The following is a 21,883-nucleotide window of genomic DNA, read 5'->3' as shown; positions in this document are numbered from 1 at the left end:
GAGATTATGAGATTCTATCTACCCGAGAAGGAGATGGTATTCCTTTACCAGCTACAAAATCATAAATTGTGCACATGCCACAGCACTGTAGTTAAGGCTGAGTTATTTTAATCTTTGTAAGTTCTCATTTTCTTTGTAAGTGCTTGCAGTTGGCTTGTATCTCCTAAGCTTGTTCTTGGCTCCAAGGTGTGGTTTTATGATTTTTATGGCTTCGCCAATTTTTGTGTTTTTAGTGTGCTAAAAGTTGATTTTTATGCTTACAGAAATAAGTGATTCTTTTTCTTTGTTTGGGCTCTGAACTGCAGGTTGAACCTCTCTCGTTCAGCACCCTTAGGACCTGACCAGTGCTAGACAAGAGAATTTGCCGGACAATGGGAGGTCAATATTTTCTAGCACGTTACCAACACTTCCACTGCTTACTGAGCTCTTAGAATACATTTAGTGGTAAATTAGAGCTAAATAACAGCACAGAGCACTGAGAACCAGGACTGGTGGCTCTAAACAAACTATATGGGCCATGGGAAACTTGGCCACACCCATGATAAGTCGTCATTCAGTTAACTAAAATCATCCTGGATTGCAGAATTTAGTGGACAAGAGACTTCTGGATTAGAGAGGTTCAACCTGCTGTACTTTTTCATATTTATAATTTGAAGCTTGTTGTCACTGCACCTGTACTACTTATCAATGGAGCAGTAATATCACTCACTCTTCAATTTCCAGCTCCCTTGCTGTTGCCTTTGTGAGGGAGGCTGGTGTCTCACTCCCTTCACACTGGAGTGTTTCCAGGCTGCACATTTTCCTTCCTTCATAGCAAAGGTGGGCTGTCCAAGAACTCTTCTTTGCTTTCCTCTTCAGAGAAGGTTAACAGTGTGACTGCCCACAATTATTGATACCACATAACTCTTTTAATGCCAACCAATTTTTTTCTTAGGGTGAAAGTTTTACATTGGAAAAAGCAATAGAAAAGAATAAAGAAATCTGCACACAATGCCAATAAATTTATCAGAAATCATCCCAATGCTAATACAGGCTCTAGCAGAAGCAGTCCCTTAGCCCTTGTTCCCCTTCCTGAAGGGGTTTACTTTGTAGTCACAAGTTCCTCACAATTTTACCTCAGCATAAGCACAGAATAAGTTTTGTAGGGTCTCAATAGGTCAAGTTCTCCTAATCTTACTCTCAGAACTGGGGTCATCAGTGGAGTGGAGTCCTTTCTGTTTACTGATGAGGAAGAGGGCCTTCAGCCCATTTAAAACCAGGCTATAGAGCAGACAATCCTTTCTTTGTCTTAGCCCGTGGAGAATCCAGATTGAATTTAGAGTGCGTGCGCACCACTTTAAGGAGTAGTTTCAAAAGACTGATACTGGAGGTATTACGTCAGCTTTCTCTCCCTACTAGAGAAGTTACATACTATTCCACAAGTACACATACACAATTTAATTTTTAATACAAAGGACCCCAAAGATATTAAACCTAGTTCAATAAGAGGATATTGTTAGTCTGTCTGGCACTTCATTGTCAGTGAGGCATGCCTGCTTTTAAAATGAACACAACTGAGAAATAAAGGAGTGAGGCAGTAATGAAAGTACTATTTTGGGATATGTACTTCCTTACCCTGGTCTCCTAGTGCAAAAGAGCGGCAAATATAGCCTCAGTGGCCAGCTGCGGCATTCATTTGGATGAAAGGTGCAAAGGTAGTGAATGGTGTCAGGGTGAGGAGGTGTAAAAGTGGTTTGGGTCCCCTTTCCTTTTCACTACCCTGGATCATCCTGTACCAAGTAGTGCATGACCAGATCCAAGACTAATTCAGTCCCAGGGACATCTGCATGACTACACTGGGGTGGGTGATAATCAGCCAGAGGGCCAGATGCAGTTCAGCAGGATTAGTTCTTGGCAGGCCTCAAGAAGCTTCCGCAGAAATGGCCACTCACAGCCCCTGTTGGCTGCAGTTCACTGTTCCTGGGCAGTGAGAACTGCCAGAAGCAGTGCGGGTCAGCTCAGCACCAGAAAAACTCAAATTATGTTTTGTGGACTATGGACAAGCCATATTACAGTTTCAACCTTAGCCTGAAATAAGTGAAAGATAAATGATTCAGATAAAGTACAAGTAGATGAACAGATTATATTTCAATCATATTTGAGAATAAATGATTTTGAGCAGAGAGCCTTAAGGGATTTTTTAAGTGTAAGACTCATTTGCAGCAAGATTTGAGATATTTACATTTAAAGTAGATAAGTATTTGCATTCAGGGTGTCTGTAGTTGAATCATAACTGAGAATGATTGCATTCACTCCTGGAAGGATGAAGGAAATAATCTACTAAGAAGGAATTGATGAAGGCTGAAGCTTTTCACATCAAAAGAAAACTAGCATTGGTATTAAAACAAAGTTCATTCAGGAAATTAATGAAGGAAGAAAATTGACCAGTACATTTTATAAACGTTTCTGGTCAAGACAGACATGGTTGAATCTGCTGAGAGTAATCTAGGTACTTTGAATAGTTAATCAAGTTGATGTGGATTATTTTTTGTGAGATATTTCTATATGTGAACATGGAGAATGATGATTATTTGAAGAAATGGTCTGACTCTTTTTTATCAACAATAACTTATAGGGATTGTGTATTACCAAAGTTGGTAGATAACACAGAATATGAGGGGACTGTATCCTGAAAAGAGTGACTTAGAAAATGGCTTAATGGCCATGGTAGATAACCAGTTGAACATGCATCTGATGACGTGAGTCTGTGCTCATGAAAGCTCATGCTCAAAACTTTTCTGTTAGACTGTAAGGTGCCACAGGACCCTTCGTTGCTGTTACAGTTGAACATGAGCTCCCAGCGTGATGCTACAGCTAAAAGGGTGAACATGATCCTGGTATAAAAAAAAAAAAAAAAAAAAGCAGTCAAGTAGCACTTTAAAGACTAGCAAAATGGTTTATTAGGTGAGCTTTCTTGGGACAGACCCACTTATTCAGACCAGAACAGACTCAATATTTAAGGCACAGAGAACCAAAAACAGTAAGACAAATCAGAAAAAGATAATCAAGGTGAGCAAATCAGAGAGTGGAGGGGTGGGGGGGAAGGTCAAGAATTAGATTGAGCCAAGTATGCAGACGAGCCCCTATAGTGACTCAAAGTTCCCATCACAATTTAAACTATGTGTTAATGTGCCGAATTTGAATATAAAAGCCATCTCAGATGTTTCTCTTTCCAAAACGGTGTGATAATTCCTTTTCAGTAACACACATTCCTTTAGGTCATTGACAGAATGCCGTATTCCATTAAAATGTTGACTAACTGGTTTGTGGATCTGGAGTGTTTTGATGTCTGTTTTGTGCCCATTGACCCTTTGTCTAAGGGAGTTAGAAGTCTGTCCAATATACAAAGCATCTGGGCATTGTTGGCACATGATGGCATATATGATGTTAGTGGAGGAACATGAGAAAGTGCCCGTGATTCTGTGAGTAAGCTGGTTAGGTCCAGTGATGGTATTTCCAGAGAAGATATGTGGACAAAGCTGGCAGCGGGCTTTGTTGCAAGGAAAGGCTCCAGGACTGGTATTCCTGGGGTATAGACTGTGGCTGTTAGTGAGGATCCTCATGAGGTTGGGAGGTTGTCTGTAGAAGAGAACGGGCATGTCACCCAGGGCCTTCTGGAGTGTGGCATCCTAATTAAGGATAGGTTGTAGGTCTTTAATAATTCATTGCAGTGGTCTGAGTTGGGGGCTGTAGGTGATGACCAGTGGTGTTCTGTTCTTGGCTTTTTTGGGCTGATCTTGGAGTAGCTGGTCTCTGGGTATTCGTCTGGCCCTGTTGATTTGTTTTTTACTTCTCCTGGTGGGTAATTCAGGTTTATGAATATTTGGTAAAGTTCTTGTACTTTTTAGTGTCTGTCAGTTGGATCAGAGATTGTACCTAAGAGCTTGACTGTAAACAATGGATCTAGTCACGTGTGCAGGATGGAAACTAGAAGGGTGTAGATAAGTATAGTGATCAGTAGGTTTTTGGTACAGTGTGGTGCTGATCAGGCCATCCTCTATAAGTACTGTAGTGTCCAGGAAATGTATCTCTCGTGTGGCGTAATCCAGGCATAAATTGATGGTGGGGTGTAGATTGTTAAAGATTGTCGTTAGTGAGATTGTGAGATTATTAGTGGAATCCTTTGTTCCTGTTTGATGTTCCCACTTTGTAACAGTTTAGGGAATTGGTCTGTGCCCAATTAAGGGTTCTGTTTGGTTTTATGAACACTATTTGTGCTTCTAACAATTATTGTGAATTTGATTGTTCATTTTGTGGGTGAGGGGAAAGTCCAAATAATGTTCATAAAACCAAATGTAGTTTGCTGCAATGTTATCTTTTACTAATTGGAGCCAAACAGCAGGCAAGGAAAAAGTTGTATCCTGTTAACTGATTTGACTGTACTTCCTGTGCAGCCACCTGGGGGGAAGTGTTACAAAGATAGTTAGACTGGATGCTCAAACTCTGAAAATCATTTGCTAAAACAAAAAACTTGAGTTATGGACAGGTCATGGGATCAGAGATAAGACTGTCAGTAACTTATGTTTTCCAACAGAACCGGAAAAATAGGCTTCTCTTTATATTGCATCCGCATAGTATTGATAGTGAATCAGATCCAGAGATTTGAAATATAAATTAAGCATTGCACAGCATGTATTTTCTGTGGGCCTTAAAATAAGGTTGTGCGTTACCATTTTCTAAGTTTACATGTGAAGTAGTGGAATTAGTCATTATGTCATAGGCTTAGATGAAAATGACTGTGCGTGTAACCCCATCTATCTACTTGCACGTATGTGTGTATTTATATATTTTTCTATGTTTAACTTTTTAAAGATCAAAATAGAAATGTCTGTCGGGGAGGGGGTGCATCAATACGTGCTAAGGAAGAATTGCATTCTGAATTGTGAGATAATTCTATAAAGAAAGCAAGTATTTAGAGCTCAGTACACATACGTCCTAGGTGAAAAAATGATGAAGTTCCTGAAATATTTGATAAAATGGTTAATCAGGTCTGCCTGAAAGTTTATGCATTATCCAGTTTGCATAACAGTTGTGTGTATTGTTTTTTTGTTTTTTTCCCCCTAGCATGGTAGAGTGGGGCTTTAGTTTATATTAGGAACAGAGCTGTCCCCTCATAGGTCAAGGTGGGCAGCTGCTCCAGGCCAGGTGCCTTGCAGGGGAGGATGGGCCTGGTGTCCACAGCAGGGGTTGCTTTCTGATGCTCTCATTTATTTGTATTTGTTTGCCTCCACCCCTGGGCTTGAACTCTTCCATTTTATTTCTGGTAGCCAGGATCGCCTGTGGGCTGTCATAGGGTCCTGGTATTCCTCTGCTGCAGTACGCCAGCAGACATTTTCACAGAACAGTTTGGTCTGCCCAGCCTCGCCTTTCCAGGCTTCTGCCTTGGAGGAACAGAGCCTGCCTTATTGTGGAAGTGGAACCCTCCACCAGTCTAGTGAGTCCCTCCCGCCCCCCCAGCACTGGTGAGTGCCAGCAGCCAGTCTCCATCAGGGCCCTTTACCCATATCCCAAAACTGGTTTCCTCCAGTGCCTCACACCTCCCCCTTTAGCTGCACTTTCTCCCGTCTGCCAGCACTGGTTTTGGGGAGGGGTGGATCTTGCCAACAGTCTCCTGACCTGGAGGTCAGCTTTTATCACCCCCAGACTCAGGGTCCTCCATGTCTTTTTCAGCTCTCTGGCTGCAGATTCCAGCCTTGGGTTTCTCTTCCCCACAATCCAGACCATGAGACCCACAACTCCATTACCACCCACCGGGGCTGGCAAAGTTTCCACCATTTTGTGAATTTTAAAACTCAAGTGCCCTAAACTCTGAACATGACTCTTATTGCTTGGAAATCAGCCTCCTGGGGATGCAGACCAGCATCTGAAGAAGTGAGTTAACTCACGAAAGCTCATGCTCTAAACTTTTCTGTTAGTCTATAAGGTGCCACAGGACCCTTCGTTGCTGCTGGGGATGCAGAGTAGCACTAGTGATCCAAATTAAGCCTGAGTTTCAGGTAGAGAGCCCTGACTAGGTATTTTTGCACCTAGGGCAAAATATTAGTTTTGTGTCCCCTCTTCTCCAAATTAAAAAAGTCTCTAGTTTACTAATATTTATTTATCTTAACGTCAAGAAAAAAATCTACAAAATGTTAATTAGTATAGTAATGCACGGTAGAACAAAAATATTTTCAATATTAGAATCTTATTTTACATAGATGATTGAAATAACAATAAATACAATGTGATTCTTAAACAATAATATAAAGGAACATATAATCAATTACAAAATCATTCTAATGCTTACTATAAAGTTACTTTACACACCTTTAGGATGGCAAACTCATCAGTTCTAGCATTGAAATCCATTGTTTGGGATATTTCATGTGCTATACAGAGAAATGACAGTCATGATAACTTCTGCTGCCCAATACTAGAATGTAAGTAATTTTTTATAAACATTAGCTTACTGAAGCTTCATTCTTTGCTAGCTGTAGTTACTGTCAAAGTAAGGAATATCCTGAGAGTAATTGATAAATTTGGATATGACTCTACAAGTGAGCAGTCATATATTCATTATAGTTGGTGCTTTTTTTTTGTTTGTTTTTAAAAAAAAAAAAGAGGAGGGGTTTGGGGGAGGAAACCAGGAGCAGGTACTCAGCCTGCTCCTCACCCCTCTCCCCAGCCAATCCTGCAGCTGAGGCTGCCAATGTGATGGTACTCGGCGCTGCAAGTACCAGAAGAAAAAAAAATGATAGTGATATATTAAGAGATGAGGCTGATGATAGTTTGAAACTGAGGATGTGATATGTTTGAAACTTTTGATTTCAATACAGAATTCATTACTACTAAAATCAATCTGATATTTCATTGCTAAATTAATCACATTTTTTAAACTCAGAAATATCCAGTTCTTGGATAACTGATCCAGTTAAAAAAGAAGAATCATCAGCTGTTTAATTTAATGCACTATATCTCCAATTTCAGTGGGTAATCAGGGCATCAAATATTTGGTTTATCTCCATTATGTAAGCTTCAGTTGAGGTCAAATTAACATTTTCATCCTCTGGGTCATTGAGATCAAATCTTTTAACTCATCTTCTTTTCGTTGGTAACTCAGGTAAAATTTATTGGCTAGTTCAGGTGCTTCTCTGTCTAATGTATCTTTTAATGGTACAGTTTCTGGTATCTTTAATTGTGTTTTTTAAACCAATAATTAATTTAACAGTTTCACAAATGGTGATATCTTTCTTTTGAAGAGCTAAATTAATAACTTCTACATACTGGAGAATTTTACTCCAACCATATAAATTACAAATAAGTTTATAATCTATATATTTGACAAACTCTCAGCTGCAGAAAATTGTTTCAGGATATAAAGTGTCTTTGGAATTTTTTGCAGAGCATATTTTATGCGTATATTTTGTAGCCATAGATTTTGATGACCAGTGGGTATTTTCATGTTGTTTTAGAGTAATATTTACAGAATTTGTTGAAAGATTTAAGATTTTGTTAAAAATTTCCATCTAGCAGTAGAAGTTGAAAGAAAATAGAAGAAGAAGAAATCTGTGTGTAGTGACAAAACATGTAATCATATCTGTGGATACTAGGGCAGTGTGACAACAAACTAAATTTAAGCCATATCCCACCTGGCATACATTTGGCGAAATGATTTACTTTAAATGATTTACTTTAAATTATTACTCTGCCCTGTATTCCCTTATATATCCCCTCCATGTTGGTACCATTCTCATACCCCTAACTGCGCACATGTTTAGATCAAGTCCATCTTGTTTGACTTCATTCAAAATTTCAGTTGACAAATCAAGTCCAGTTTTTGATGAGATATTATAAAATCTACACAACTTTCGTCAGCCCTAACCTTTCCTTCCCATATGTATAAATATCTCATAAGTTGCAATATTTGTTCTTTATGTGATGTATTGGGAGCGCAACAAAACAGCAGAAATGTAGCACATTAAAGACTAACAAAATGATTTATTTGGTGATGAGCTCATCACCACATAAATCATTTTGTTAGTCTTTAAAGTGCTACATTTCTGCTGTTTTGTTTTGTTGGAGTACAGACTAACATGGCTACCTCTCTGTTACTATCGGGAGTACAATCAAACAATGAATATGATTGTGATTTTTTTTTAGTTCTAATAACGATTTCTGAACCAACTTTATTTCCTAATAAAGCAATGAATTCATTTTGACCTACAGGAGTAAAATATCTTATGAAATCCTTTTTATACGTGTGGGCCGTAGTGCCTAATTAATTCCATTAAATTTAGGAAGAGGCCAGTTTGTGAGTGACAGGTGGTTCCATTTGTTCCTCTAAGAGTGGTATTATTCCTAGCACAATAAAAGATAGCATCAAGAACTGTTTTCAAAATTTTGTTTTTACCAATTGTATGGCTGTTTCTAAAGCATCTTACATTTCCACCAATTTTTAACATTTTTCTAATTATTTTTCTAATACAGTCCCTTCTAAATAGATTGTGAGAAGGGCTGTTACTAGTGGGCCATTTAGGGATCTGGGGCAAATAGATTTAAAAAAAAAAAAAAAAAAAAAAGGATGGTGCTTGTTCCTGCCAAAAGGGCAGGGGGCTGGACTTGATGACCTCTCGAGGTCCATTCCAGTCTGAGATGTGTATCTCTCTGTTGTTTATATTATATGATAATGAACTTTAAAAATATGCCAGAGATCTTATTTCCATTATAAGAGCAGACACCAGACTACCAAAGGGGTGGTGCTGGCCTGATGCGCATGGAGGTGGCAACGGTACAGAACCAGGAAGCCCAGCCCTGGATGTTTGGAGCAGCTCAGCCCCCATACCCTGTTGGAGCAGGCAGGCTGAGCACTGCAGCATGGGAGATGGGGTTAACCCTTTAACTCCTGGATGCTATCTGCCCAGTCAAGGGCTGGAGCCGACACGGACAATCTGGAGAGTGACAGGAGAGGGGCCTTGCAATTTACTGGAGCTGCACTCCTGATTATGCTGCACTGAGGGCAAGTGCCCTGCTTGCCCTGTCCTCGTATGGTACTGGTTACAGGCTGCTCCCCAAGCCTGTTTCTATTTGCTTATATGGGGGAGGAGGAGGGAAGGAAGGAGACATATTAGATATTTATTTTGTGTATGTGCATATCTGATGCCGTGCTGTTGAAAGATGGTACCTATTTGAGTTCATCCTTCTCTTCTTTTAAAAATTAAGTTTATTTGTCCTCCCTCCGCATAGCAAGTTATTTTTTTAGCATTATTGCTTTTGGTGTACAAATACTATTGACACTTCTATTACTTTACTACTTTTGTGTCCTTAGTTCACTTTCATTCCAAGTTTTCTAGGATGGCTTTCAATACAGTTGTTTTAATTCTTTTTAGAATGTGTTTGTGCTACTGCACAGCATTGCCAAGTGGCTTGCTGGGAGTGCTTTGTAAATTATTACTATTCAGTGCTATTCATGCCACTAATAGTTAAATGGCTATGGTGTCTCATATTTTCTACACTAGCTCCGGTGGAACACCAGTTCCATATTTCTCTAAAATTGTTAGAGGCTCAATTCAGAATGCCTGACTTAGTCTAAGCTCCCATTGGGACTTCAGTGAGGATATGGCCTTAGTGAAGAGGGGGTGAGTAGTTCTGAAGACGGCCCTTAATTACTATAGTGCCAAAGTAATGCTTAAGTGAAATACATTAGTAAAATTAAAATTTGTCTTCATTCCCTTGGTGGGTTATACAGCTAATGAATATAGATCTGACCAAATTAAGATAATTTATTTCATTGGCTTGCATTACTGCAAAACTTTTCAGTGTGTTATAACTCTTTTGTACAAATCTTAAACAGATGCAGTTTCTGTGTGTCAGCTTCCAAGACCATGAAGGTTAAAAGTTTTAAGTTTATTAAACCAATTTTCATAATTGCATTTAGAATTCACAGTGTACTCATCAGGCATCTTCTTTTCCAACAATTTAAACCAAGGCTTTTTAATAACAATTATTTATGCTGTAGGAATTTTTTAAACAAATCTCATGTTTGTTTCAAAGATAGCATTTTTAATACTAGATATTACTGATTTTTCCTTACACCTCTACTTGCACTTTACATTCATTTCACTTCCCTTCTTTGCTGCCCCTTTGCCGGTCTGTCACATTTCTGGTTCATGCCTTCTGTTGTGCTGAGGATGGAGGTGAATCTGCCCACTTCCGATCTGCCATGCTCTTCATCTTTCCATGGTAAAATCCCTCACAAGGAAAGCTGGTTTTTGATGTATAGGCACCAACAACTGAAGATCATTGGAATCTTGCCAATTTTTGTTGCAAAATCAAATCACATGCCAGTAGGGTTTTCAACCATAAGTTTTTCTGGGAGTCTCCTGGAATCTGCATTAATCTTCCAGGGACTATTGAAAGCAACCTGGAGATTTTAATAAGGTATTTTAACAAAAAAACATTGTCAGGTTTGGGGGAAAAAATCTCCTAGAATAGTTTGTCATAGTTAGCAACCCTACAAGTCAGGTTTGTTTGAGTCTGTGAACATTTTCGGTGAAGATTGAACAGTTTGCAGTTTTGCACTGAAAGCAGGTAGAAGTTGGTGCTTTCTGTTACTTCATTCTGAGATTTTGGGCTTTTTTGAACCTTCCACCTTCTGTCTTATTGTACTTCTGCTTGTTTTCACTTAGATTGTTCATAGTTACTGGTTACATGGTTAGTGTTATTTTGGAAGCAGGATGTATACGTATAGGCATATAAATTGTTAATATAATTTAAATATTCTTTGTTCTACTGAAATAAACTGCTTTAACAGCATGATAATATGGATGTCAAGGCTTTTCCGTTGTTACTCTAGCACAGTGTTTCCCAAATGGTATTCTGTGGAACCCTGGGGTTCCATAAAGTGAAAATAAGGGTTCTGCAAGAAAATTCCATTACAATAGCTGACTCCTCTGCAGCTCTCTGCCTTGCCCCTGCTGAAATGGTAGAACTAAATTTAATTGGTTTAATGGTCGGTAGGGTGGCGGGAGGGATCCAGCCATTAAACCAACTGAGTTTGGTTCCATTATTTCAGTGGTGGCAGGGGAGGGAGCCACAGAGAGCCTCTCACTTGCGTCACTACCTGAGCAGCCACACCTCTTGGGTGAGTGTGGCTTGGCTCACCCCTGCAAGCAGAACATCTCCACACCAGCCTTCTTTCCGCTGGCTGCACATGGCCACCAAGCGTAGGCTCCACAGCCAGAACCATAGATGGGTTAGTCCTGGAGGTTGGTTTAGGGCTGAGAAGGGTTAAGCCTGGGGATGCGTCGTGTGGGTGGGATGGGGGATAAAACTTGGAAATAAGGGAATTGGGAGCTGAGGGCTGAGGCAGGTAAAGCCTAGAGATGGGGAGCAGGTTTGGGGGCCAACAGGTGTAGATCCTGGGAATGGGGTTCCACAAAATTCTTTTGAGTTTAAAAGGGTTCTGTGGCCAATTACTGGGAAACACTGCTCTAGCATCAGGTGGGATCCTGGAAATTTGTGTTGAACTATGCTAGTAAGCGTATCCTGTTAGTCCCAGTCAGGACAATAAAATAGTTTCTGGAGGGAAGAACCTTAGGACAGGCAACTACATAAACTTGTTTATTTTATAAACCAAAATAACTAACAGCTCTGAAAAGGTGTATTTTAAGTAGAGGTGGAACCTCTCTAGTCTGGCACTATTGCATTGGTTAACGTCTGTAGTCCAGCATGATTTTAGTTAGCCAGATGCCCACTTGTCCTGCGCGTGGCCAAATTTCCTGTTGTCTCATAAAATTTGGTAACAGTCCCCAGTACTGGATCTCAGTTCTGTGAGCAGTTATTTAGCTGTAATTTACTCCTACATGTCATCTAAGAGCCCAGTTTGCAGGGAAAGTGTTGGTAATACTGCTAGATAATATTTACCTCCTGTGATTCGGCAAATTCTGTCATTCAGCACTGGTCATGTCCTAAGGGTGCTGGTCTAGATAGGTTCAACCTGTAGTCAAAGAGGAAGCAAACAGAACAAAGCAGAATACCAAGAAAATAACACAAAACATGCAGTCTAAAATAGGTTCACTAAAAAACTGATTATAAATAATTTCTCACTTTTTTTTTGATAGAGTGCTTTTCTGCCCAGGTAACTCTTCGCCTAGGTTCAGCAGTCCTTCTCACTGAGTTGCAATCTGTTTGTGTTCAGCTGTTGTCAAGTATCTCTTTGGGTTGAGGAGGTGCATGTAAAGCAAGCTGAAGAGTATTATTGTTCTTTTTCCCCCTGCCTTGTATGGAATTTCCATCAGGTGGAAATCATTTGTCTGATTCCTGTAGAACAGATCAACAGACCAGGATACAGGTTATTATCAGGTGATCAGATCATTTGACACTCTTGTCCATGAGTGAGTAGCATTAGTTCACAGGAATGCCAAGCCATTTCACATGTTTATTTGCTTTGCTGCTGGGCCATTAGCTTAGTCTGGCTTTTCCATTGTTGCCCCTGAGGTGTCAATAGTGGGAGTGGAAGTAACCCAAAGCATATGAATACATATGAAATCCAGGCACACAGGTTAATATTGCTAACTTTAAATACAAAAATGACGTATGAATACAAATAGCATAATAACGTTGTGTAAATCATAACCTTTACAGTAATACCTTACAGGAACAAACTTGCATGAAGTATGTCTGTTATGTCATTAATATAAATAAGCATATTTTTATAACGTATATGAAGATCTCATATATAAATATCACTGAGCTAGGGAACGGTCAGAGTGATGTCCTGAAGACCAAATTTAGGTAGCTAATGAAAGATTCAAGTTCAGGACCTCCATGGAAGCATTCTGTCTCTGAAATGCTATTCCAATTCTACATGCAGAGGTACTTAGGTATAAGTGCAGTCTTAATCCATGGATGAGGCATTTGTGTAGGGAGGAGGGGTTTAGATATATTAGGAACTGGTGAATGTTTTCATAGACTCGTAGAATTCTAGGGCTGGAAGTGACCTCAGGAGGTTATCTAGTCCAGCCCCTTGTCCAAAGCAGGATCAACCCCAATGAAATCATTCCGGCCGTGACTGTTATCAAGCTGTGACTTAAAAACCTCTAGGGATGAAGATTCCACCACCTCTCTCAGTAGTACATTCCAGTGCTTCGCCGCCCTCCTGGTGAAATAATTTTTCCTAATATCCAAATTACACCTCTCCCTCTGTAACTTCAGACCATTGCTCCTCATTCTGCTAGATGTCACCACTGAGAACAGCCTCTCTTCATTCTCTTTAGAGCCCCCTTTGAGGAAGTTGAAGGCCGTTATCAAATTGTCCCTCAGTCTTTTCTTCTGCAAACTAAATAAGCCCAAATCTCTCAGTCTCTACTTATAGGTCATGTGCTCCAGCCCCTTAATGATTTTCGTTGCCCTCCGCTGAACCTGCTCCAATGCATCTGTGAGAGGTAAAAGGCAGGGGTCTTATTGGCTGTGTGGCCGAGTGTGGACTTCACCCCTTTTATTATTATTATTATTTATTATTATATTTTATTTATTTAGTTAGTTATTAGTAATACTGTGATTACTATTAATACCGAAAGGCTTTTTAGTTGCTTTTTATAAAGTTTATTTATATTAGAGATAAGAACAGAATGAGAACAATACAAACAGAGAATCTGTTCCAGATCATCCCTGGATACATTGAACATTTATTTCTTTTCTAACTGTGCTGCAGCTAACCTCACAGCTAAAGATGCAGAGTTTCCAGGGCCAAGGTGGTCTAAGGAGGCTGATCGTTATCAGCTTTTACAGTGAGGGCCCTCTACCAGAGGTTCCCCTAATTCCTTTGTCTCTGAGGGCGGTATTGGTTCCAGGTTGCATTTATTTAGGCCTATTTTACTGCTCCTTAGAGCTGTTACTAACGACTGGGGCCTGATCCCCTAGCCGGCTGACATCTTACCTAAGCTGAGTCCTCACGGAACGTAGACGTACTTAGGCAATCCGGTGTACGGACGTTGTGGAAGGTCTCCGTATCTTGTTGTCTGGACCAGCAAAGGCAGCGCTCAGCCGTCCTGTCAAGCGTCCCTGAGTGGTAAGCTTAATGTCCTTAAGGTACCTTGTCCTCAAGCTCGCAATGAGTGACTGGCCAATGAGGTCTGTTATACGTGTGGCTCATAATCATATTCTGGGATTTTCCTCTCTCACTATGCCATTTTTTTCTCTCACTGTGCTAATTTTTTGCCTCATTATTTCATTTTTACGCTTCCCATGCTAAATACTTAACTTATTGTTTTGTTTTTATGCTTTCCATGCTAATAACTTATTATTCTGTTTTCTCACTTTATGCTAATTTTTGCTGTGATGGCAGTTTTCAATTCGTGGTTTAAAGGTTGGCACAATCACCTGATTATGTGCCCTTATCCCCATTGGCTAGCCTCTGCTTATTTGCTTTACTTATTATTTGATATAAAATATAATACTGTAACATCAGCAAGTATAAAAGCATCAGCTTAACTGGCAAAGTCTTAATAGAGTATAGCTTCCATAGCTTGCAGTTGTATATGTGATTTAGCATATTTCCTGCTTGTCTTCAGCCTTGCTTGTTGCACAGTTACCTGAAGCCTGTGGCCTGGCTTAAAGCCTTTGGCTAAGCAGCTGAGTTGAGTTCTGGAGCCTTTCTAAATTTACCCTGACAGCGTCCACATCCTTTCCATACTGGGAGACCCAGAACTGGATGCAACACTCCAGATGTGGCCTCACCATTGCCGAATAGAGGGGAATAACAGCTTCTCTAGATGTGCTGGAAATGTTTCTCCTAAGGCACCCCACTATGCCTTTTGTGTTCTTAGCTACAAGGGCACACTGTTGACTCTTATCCAGCCTCTCATCCATCATAATCCCCAGGTCCTTTTCTTCTGCACTGCTACTTAGTCAGTTGGCACCCAGACTGTAACAGAGCTTAGGATTCTTCTGTCTCAAGTGCAGGACTGTGCACCTCTTCTTGTTTGACTTCATCAGATTTTTTTTGGCCCAATCCTCCAATTTGTCTAGGTCACTCTGGACCCTATCCTTACCCTCCAATATATCTTCCTGTCCCCTTAGCTAAGTATCTTCTGCAAATTTGCTGAGGATGCAATCCATCCCCTCGTGCAGATCATTAACAAAGATGTTGAACAATACTGGCCTGAGAACCGATCTTTGGGGGAAGACTATTTATCTACTAATAATTGACATACCAATAAAGGCAAATCCCACTAAAGACATTAGGCTTGAAGTTTCTAGCATGGGAGTCCCAAGTCACATCAAGTTTGTGTTTCCTTTGGAAGTGATGTTGGCAGTTTCTGAATGCACAAGAGCATTGTCTAAATTGTGTTGTGCATGGAAAACAAGAAAGATTGAAGTTCTGTAATTTACTATCCTATTATAATACTGTCTTTCTTGCCTTATCCAAAGAAGATACATTCCATAGACCAACTTCAGCGGATTCTGTTAAATGATTTATTTAGCTCAAGAGAAAAGCTGAGGGAGGTAATAGGTTGAATGAAAAAGAATATGAAGTCCTGTGGCACCTTATAGACGAACATATTTTGAAGCATAAGCTTTTGTGGACAAAGACCTGCTTCATCAGATGCATGCAAAATAATAAGGGGATCTGATGAAGTGGGTTTTTGTCCACAAAAGCTTATGCTTCAAAATATGTTAGTCTGTAAGGTGCCACAGGACTTCTTGCTGTTTTTGAAGACACAGACAAACATGGTTACCTCTCTGATATCTTGAATGAACCATCTTCTATTGATGAGAGAGACAAGCTTTCAAGCTTAGCAGAACTCTTCAGGTTTGGGTAGACTACAAAGTGTCACAGCTAAATAAAAGGTAAAACAGATTGTTTAGCATAAATTTAAAAAAAGGCAGCTGGGGATGTTAGTGGGTTGTAGATTAACAACCCCTCCCCACCATCTGCCTCCCCTTCCTTTCCTCCCTGTGACTGGAGGAATGGTCCCTTGAAAAATGTGTTCATTACTTACACTAAATAATCTCTTCCTTCTTCTATTTCACTGTGATACACTGAGGGAAATTTTTCAGTACCAAATTAAGTTGATTTGTCTGTCTGCATCACAGCCTAGGTTGGCATATCTTACATTGCTCAGCACTGTGAATATTCCACTCCCATTCCCACTCCAAGCGACATGGTTAACACCAATATAAGCGTTGATGTGCACGTCACTGTGTCAGTGGGAGAGCTTCCCCTGCAAACATAGCTCATGCTGTTCATGGACGTGGGATTTTTAAGTTGATAGAAGATTTCTCTTTACCTAGAAACCTGTCTCCTATCACTACAGAGCATCTTCGCTGTACTTGCTGCACCCATACAACTGTAGTGGTACAGCTACACTACTGCAACACTGAACATATAGCTACACCCTTAAGTTATATAGAACCTCTGCAATAATTGTGTGGGTTTTGTATGTCCACACTAGCTCCTCGCCAGGGTGCTCAGATCAGCTGCCATTGTGGGGCACTGACAGATGGAGGCCCCAGTTATGAGACTGACTGCTAGAACTGTCTGGTGTAAGCAAAATAGTGTCTACACTTGACACTGTGTTAATCTAACTATATCAACCTAAGTGAATGTAGTGGGCCACTTACACTGGCAGGAGCAACACTGCCTTATTTCAACCTGACTCTAGTGTAGACCCATCTTGAAGCAGTTTTCCAGAGCTGAAGATCTGCTCTGTGTGGCTCAAAAGCCATCTGTCATCAACAGCAGATGGTCCACGCCTTCCTTCTTCAATATTGCATGGTGAACATGGCTACAACAACACTGCACATACCTGTCTGGTTGTCAGCTGTGGTGGATGTTAAATTTTTCTTCTTCTCTTTGTATAGTTCTGGTTTTTGTCGTCTTATTTTGCAGTCAGTATTTATACATAAATTTATCTTAAATAACATTTCGGGCAACTCTCAGTGTATAGAAGTTATGCTGAACCATTTAACATATTAATAACTACTACTTTTCAATTTGGGAATGGCTGTGAATATATCATTAATAGATTTTTAACCATGATTTTTGTTGGGAAAAGTCAGTCATTGGTAACTTATTTATTTTTATCCATATGCCTTTTTTCTTCACAATAGGTATTCAGTGCTGGTAAATGCATTTGTATTTTGCAGTTTGAGGGTATTTTCCTTTTCTCACTTACTCTGATATTTTTGAAAACTAGTGATTTTTCTCCCTTTGTGACTCAGCAGTAAGATGGGCCCATTTTAATTGTCTTTGCTGCCAAATGCAGCTAACAAGCCAATGTTTTCTGTTTAGGTACAGGTTGAACCTCTCTCATCTGGCACACCCAGGACTTGATTGGTTCCAGATGAGACAATTTGCCAGATGATGGGAGGTGAATGTTTTCTAGCACATTAGTAACATTTCCTCTACTTAACTGGACTCTTAGAAGACAAATGACAGCTACAGTAAAACTTTCATATCTGTCATCCCCGGTACTGGGAGGTTGCTCAATGTTCAAATATTCTGGATAATAAAGAACAGCTCTGGATCCCTCGGGGGGTGGGGGGATGTGGGACCTAGCCATCCGTACAGCTGGGAGCTGACTGGGGTGCAGAGTCCTGCAATCAGCTCCATCCCAGGGCAGCCAGACGGGACTGGAGGAATTCCGACGGGTCCAGGGCTGGGAGTTGGCAAGGGCACACAGCTCTGCCAGAAGCTCCAGCCCTGGGACTGGACAGGGCCAGGGGAACCCTAGCAAACCCAGGGCAGGGGAACCTTGGAAAATCGGGGGCCAGGAGCCAGTAGGGGGCGGAGCTCCCATCAGCAGCTCCAGCCCTGGGACCAGGGCAGAAGAACCCCAGCAGCCCCAGGGTTGGGAGCTGCTCTGGCAGCTTGGAGGGAGGCATGGTAAGTACTGAGTGGGCTGGCCCCAAGGGGCTTGGGATTGCTTATGTGCTCATATGTTTGTGCTGGTTATTTGAGAGTTCCAGTCGAAGAAATACTGGATAAAACAGAGTTTACTGTAAAAGGACAGAACTGAGAGCCAGGACTGGTGGCCGTAAATAAATGTTATGGGACCCCGGGAAACTTGGCCACTCCTGTAAGCGGTTCCCCAGCTAACTAAAATCATGCTGCGTTAGAGTTTTCCAGGCAACAGTGTTCTAGATTAGAGAGTTTCAATCCATAGTGTGTGGTTCCCTGCCCCGCCCCTTGACACCAAAAGCCATTATGTTTCATTCCTCATTCTCAAAAGGAAATATCATCATGTTGAGTTGATGGAGATCTGGTACAATTCTTGTATTCTGGGATATCAAGCAACAGTGCAATAGAATTTAAGGACGCTGGAATGTTTATTTTCTGTAATGTATTTTTAAAAAGTAATTGTACTTAGCTAAGTTTAATTTTTATTATTTTTAACACAAAGAAATTGGAGAATTTCAAACTTAACACGGTACCTGTAGGTTCTTAATTTTTATATCATAGGCAGGCTATTTCCCTCTTTCTGAGATTATGCTAATGCTCTCAAATGCATTAGCTTTTAAGGTAATTCTTGTGATTGAAATCATACTCTAAATAAGGTTAAAGATCAGTAAAGTTATTAAAGTAACAACATTTAACAATACAGAACTTTGGAAACATGGTCTTGCTTCCATCTGGAGCATTAAACTTCCAAGAAGAAAATTGAAAAAATCTTGGATAACCGAATCATGCTAAGCCCTGTAATAATATAAATCTGCAAATGAGTTTTGAGTCACCTCTATCTCATTTACACAGCATTTCTTTTTTTTTCCCCCCAAAAAAAAGGTTTTACTGTAAGACATAAATTCACTGTGTTTCATAGCTTAGCTTTCTTCTCATGTACTTTAGAAGACTGGCAGTGGCAATATCACCGTGTCTGTCACACCATTTTTCTTTGTACAAGATAGAGCTGCCAACTGTGACTGAAGGTATTCTGGTAGAGCATTTTACCCCGCAACATAATGTAATATCATTCTCTTAAAATAACCTATTAAAATCTCTGCGATTGCTTTCAATAATCACTGGGAGATTGATAGTCTGAGAGAGGTAGCTGTGTTAGTCTGTGGATTTATAAGTAACAAGCACTCCTGTAGCACCTTAGAGACTAACACATATATTAGACAGTGAGTGTTTATGGGTAGGACCCACATGACCTAATCAGTTTGTTTGTCTCTAAGGTGCTACAGGACTGCTTGATATTTGAGAGATTAATGTTGATTCCAGGAAATTCCAGACCGATCCTGGAGGGTTGGCAACCCTAGTAAAAAAATAAATGATCTAGGGCTCTTGTGCTTCACATGAGGTAATAGCCAGTAGAGCGGCCCCAAAATCACAATCTGGGATGAGTGTCTTTATATCAGGAGTCATCTACACTAGACCCCTCTTTCAAGGGGGACATAGAAACAAGCCTGGTTGGTGAATAGCAATGAGGTGCTGGGCTGCATGTGCAGCACATAATTAGCATAATTCTCACCACGCAAACTTCGAAGTTTCTAACTTTGAAGCATGTGCAAGCAGTCTAGCTGTGGGTCCTTCGAAGTACCTGCACAACTTCAAAGTTGCCTTACTCCCAAAATGCTCCCAATATGTTTTGGAAGTAAAGGAACTTGAAAGGTGTGTGGGTACTTCGACATGCCCACTGCTACGCTGCTTGCCAGCACTTCGAAGTTAGCAACTTTGAAGTTTGCAGGCATGAATTACGCTAATGAGGTGCTGCATATGCAATGCTGCACCTCATTGCTATTCACCGACCAGGCTTGCTTTGAAGGAGGGGGCTACTGTGGACGAGCCCTCAAGGAGTAATATTTTGAAATCACTGTAGCTCTTGGTACTTAGGAATATGATTTTCGTACTTATTGTTGCCAGCTTTTACCATCTGTCTTCTATCTTTCTTGTTTTTTCGTCTCTGTGATTTAATTTTTGTTTCAGTTTCACTGGGATTTCTCTCTTCTTTACTCATCTGCGCACTTACACATTTTTAACAAAAGCATTTAAAGCAATTACGCAATAAGAAAAATCTTGTCCTTCACAATTTGAAGTTTTAAATACATCCTGTTTAACTTTTTATCAAATCTTTTTTTGATATAAACAAACAACTTCTGGATGTAAATGCTTTTGTTAGATTTTGCATTAAATGCTTTTTTTATTGAATTTTTTTTATTGCTTTGGATGAAATTAAAGGGTATTGGCAGGAATGCTAGTTTGATCACATTAAGCACATTCTAGTTTTTCATATTAATTTAGTTTTTAATACTCCAGAGGGAATAATTTTCTTGAGAAATTTGTGTTGTAATCTTTAACAGACATAATTTAGTAATTTTCTCATGAAAAACTGGCTGAAGTTTTGACATTAATGACCTGAAACGCTCAGAAACAGGAACTCATTTTTGTTTGAAGTCCAAGAAAAATAGTTTTTGAAGTCAAATAAAAATAAGTTGTTCAGTATTTTACAGACTTCTTTTCAATAATGAGGATGTATAACTATCAGTTGGTAAGTCATGTGAATTCAGGGTTACGAAGGTTGCAACTCCCTGGTGCAGCACCCTTGGGACCCCAGTGTTTCCAAATAAGGGATTTTGCTGGCCCAGGGGAGATTAATGCTCCACCACTTCACCCTCCTGGTTCCTGGTCACCCCCACTGGCCCACCAGCCGTGGTTCCTCAGCTTTCTTATTGCAGCCGGCCCCCTCAGCCCCAGCCCTCTGATTCCTCACAGGGCTGCTGGTGGACTGCTGGTGCTGTGGCCCATCCCACCCTTGCTGGCCCCTGTGGGACTGCCAGCTGCTTGCTCTCCTACCCTAGTGCTCTGGTCCAGGAACATTGCCAGTCCTGCCAGATGAGGGATGTTGCCAGATCAAAGAGTGCCTGTTTCAGGTTGTGCAACCTGTACTACCACTTCAGTAATGGAGCTCAAAGTTTTTTTCAGCTAGTCTTTGACGATGTTTTATAGGGAAACTGCATTATATAAATAGCTTATTTTAATGCATAAGCGTAACTTTATGACATATACCAGCAAGTCTCTTACTCATGCATGCAAGAATTTTTGAAAGTAAAGAAAGTGCTGCTGTCATGATCTTTTGACATAAATTCTTCGCTTTTAGCCTGGAAATGGAGTACATTCCATGTCATCAAATGTAATGAATTTTTCATAGGAACGGATTTATTTTTAGCCCCTTTTTGTCACTACGTTTTAAAGGTTGTTTTTCACCCTTCTGTACAAACATACAGGTTGGACCTCTCTCATCCAGCTCTCCCTGACCGGTGCTGAATGAGAGAATTTGCTGGATGACGGAAGGTCAGTATTTTCTAGCACATTACCAACACTTCAGCTGCTTACTGGGCTCTTAGAAAAGATTTAGGTGTAAATTACAGCTAAATAACAGCACAGAACTCTGAGAGCCAGGACTGGTGGCTGTAAACAAATTTTATGGGACCATGAAGAACTTGACCATGCCCATGATATGTGGTGGTTTGGCTAGCTAAAATCATGCTCGATTATGAAGTTTGCTGGATTAGAGAACTCTGGATTAGAGAGGTTCAGCCTGTATTTACTTATACCTCATCTCTGAAATAAAAGTGTATCTTTTTTTTCTTTTTTTGCTTTCAGGTTTTTCTGCTTTCTAATTAAATATTTTTGTGTACTTGTGTCAAAATAACAAGTTTGTGCATCATTAAAATGATAGACTTCATAGGTGAAAACATGATCCGTTTTGAAAACACTGGCGTAATGATTTTCTTATGCTTTCCACTCTGTGTGATCTACTAGGACTTACCTTTTAGTTCACGATTGCATGCTATCAGAAGCCAAAAGGAGTGTTCCATTTACTTAAGCTGCTACCCACCTTTCATAAGGGAAACATTGGTATGA

At 40.2% G+C, this 21,883-nt stretch overlaps 1 protein-coding gene across 8 annotated transcripts in view; it reads left to right on the top strand.

Moving 5' to 3' along the window:
- PARD3 (par-3 family cell polarity regulator) overlaps nucleotides 1-21,883 on the top strand; it is a 735,311-nt gene that overhangs the window by 353,913 nt on the left and 359,515 nt on the right. Inside the window, exon 1 of one of the 8 annotated variants that reach the window (XM_074984983.1) lies at nucleotides 14,035-14,086. The exons of the other annotated variants lie outside the window; for them this stretch is intronic. The gene's annotated coding sequence lies outside the window, so the exon portion shown is untranslated. Of the gene's footprint in view, nucleotides 1-14,034; nucleotides 14,087-21,883 lie in introns of those variants that run through there. 8 annotated transcript variants of the gene reach the window in all.

The sequence above is a fragment of the Carettochelys insculpta genome, chromosome 2 (assembly GCF_033958435.1).
Source record: "Carettochelys insculpta isolate YL-2023 chromosome 2, ASM3395843v1, whole genome shotgun sequence".
In the NCBI taxonomy this organism is placed as follows: domain Eukaryota; kingdom Metazoa; phylum Chordata; order Testudines; family Carettochelyidae; genus Carettochelys; species Carettochelys insculpta.
This window is presented reverse-complemented; position numbering and strand designations above follow the sequence as displayed.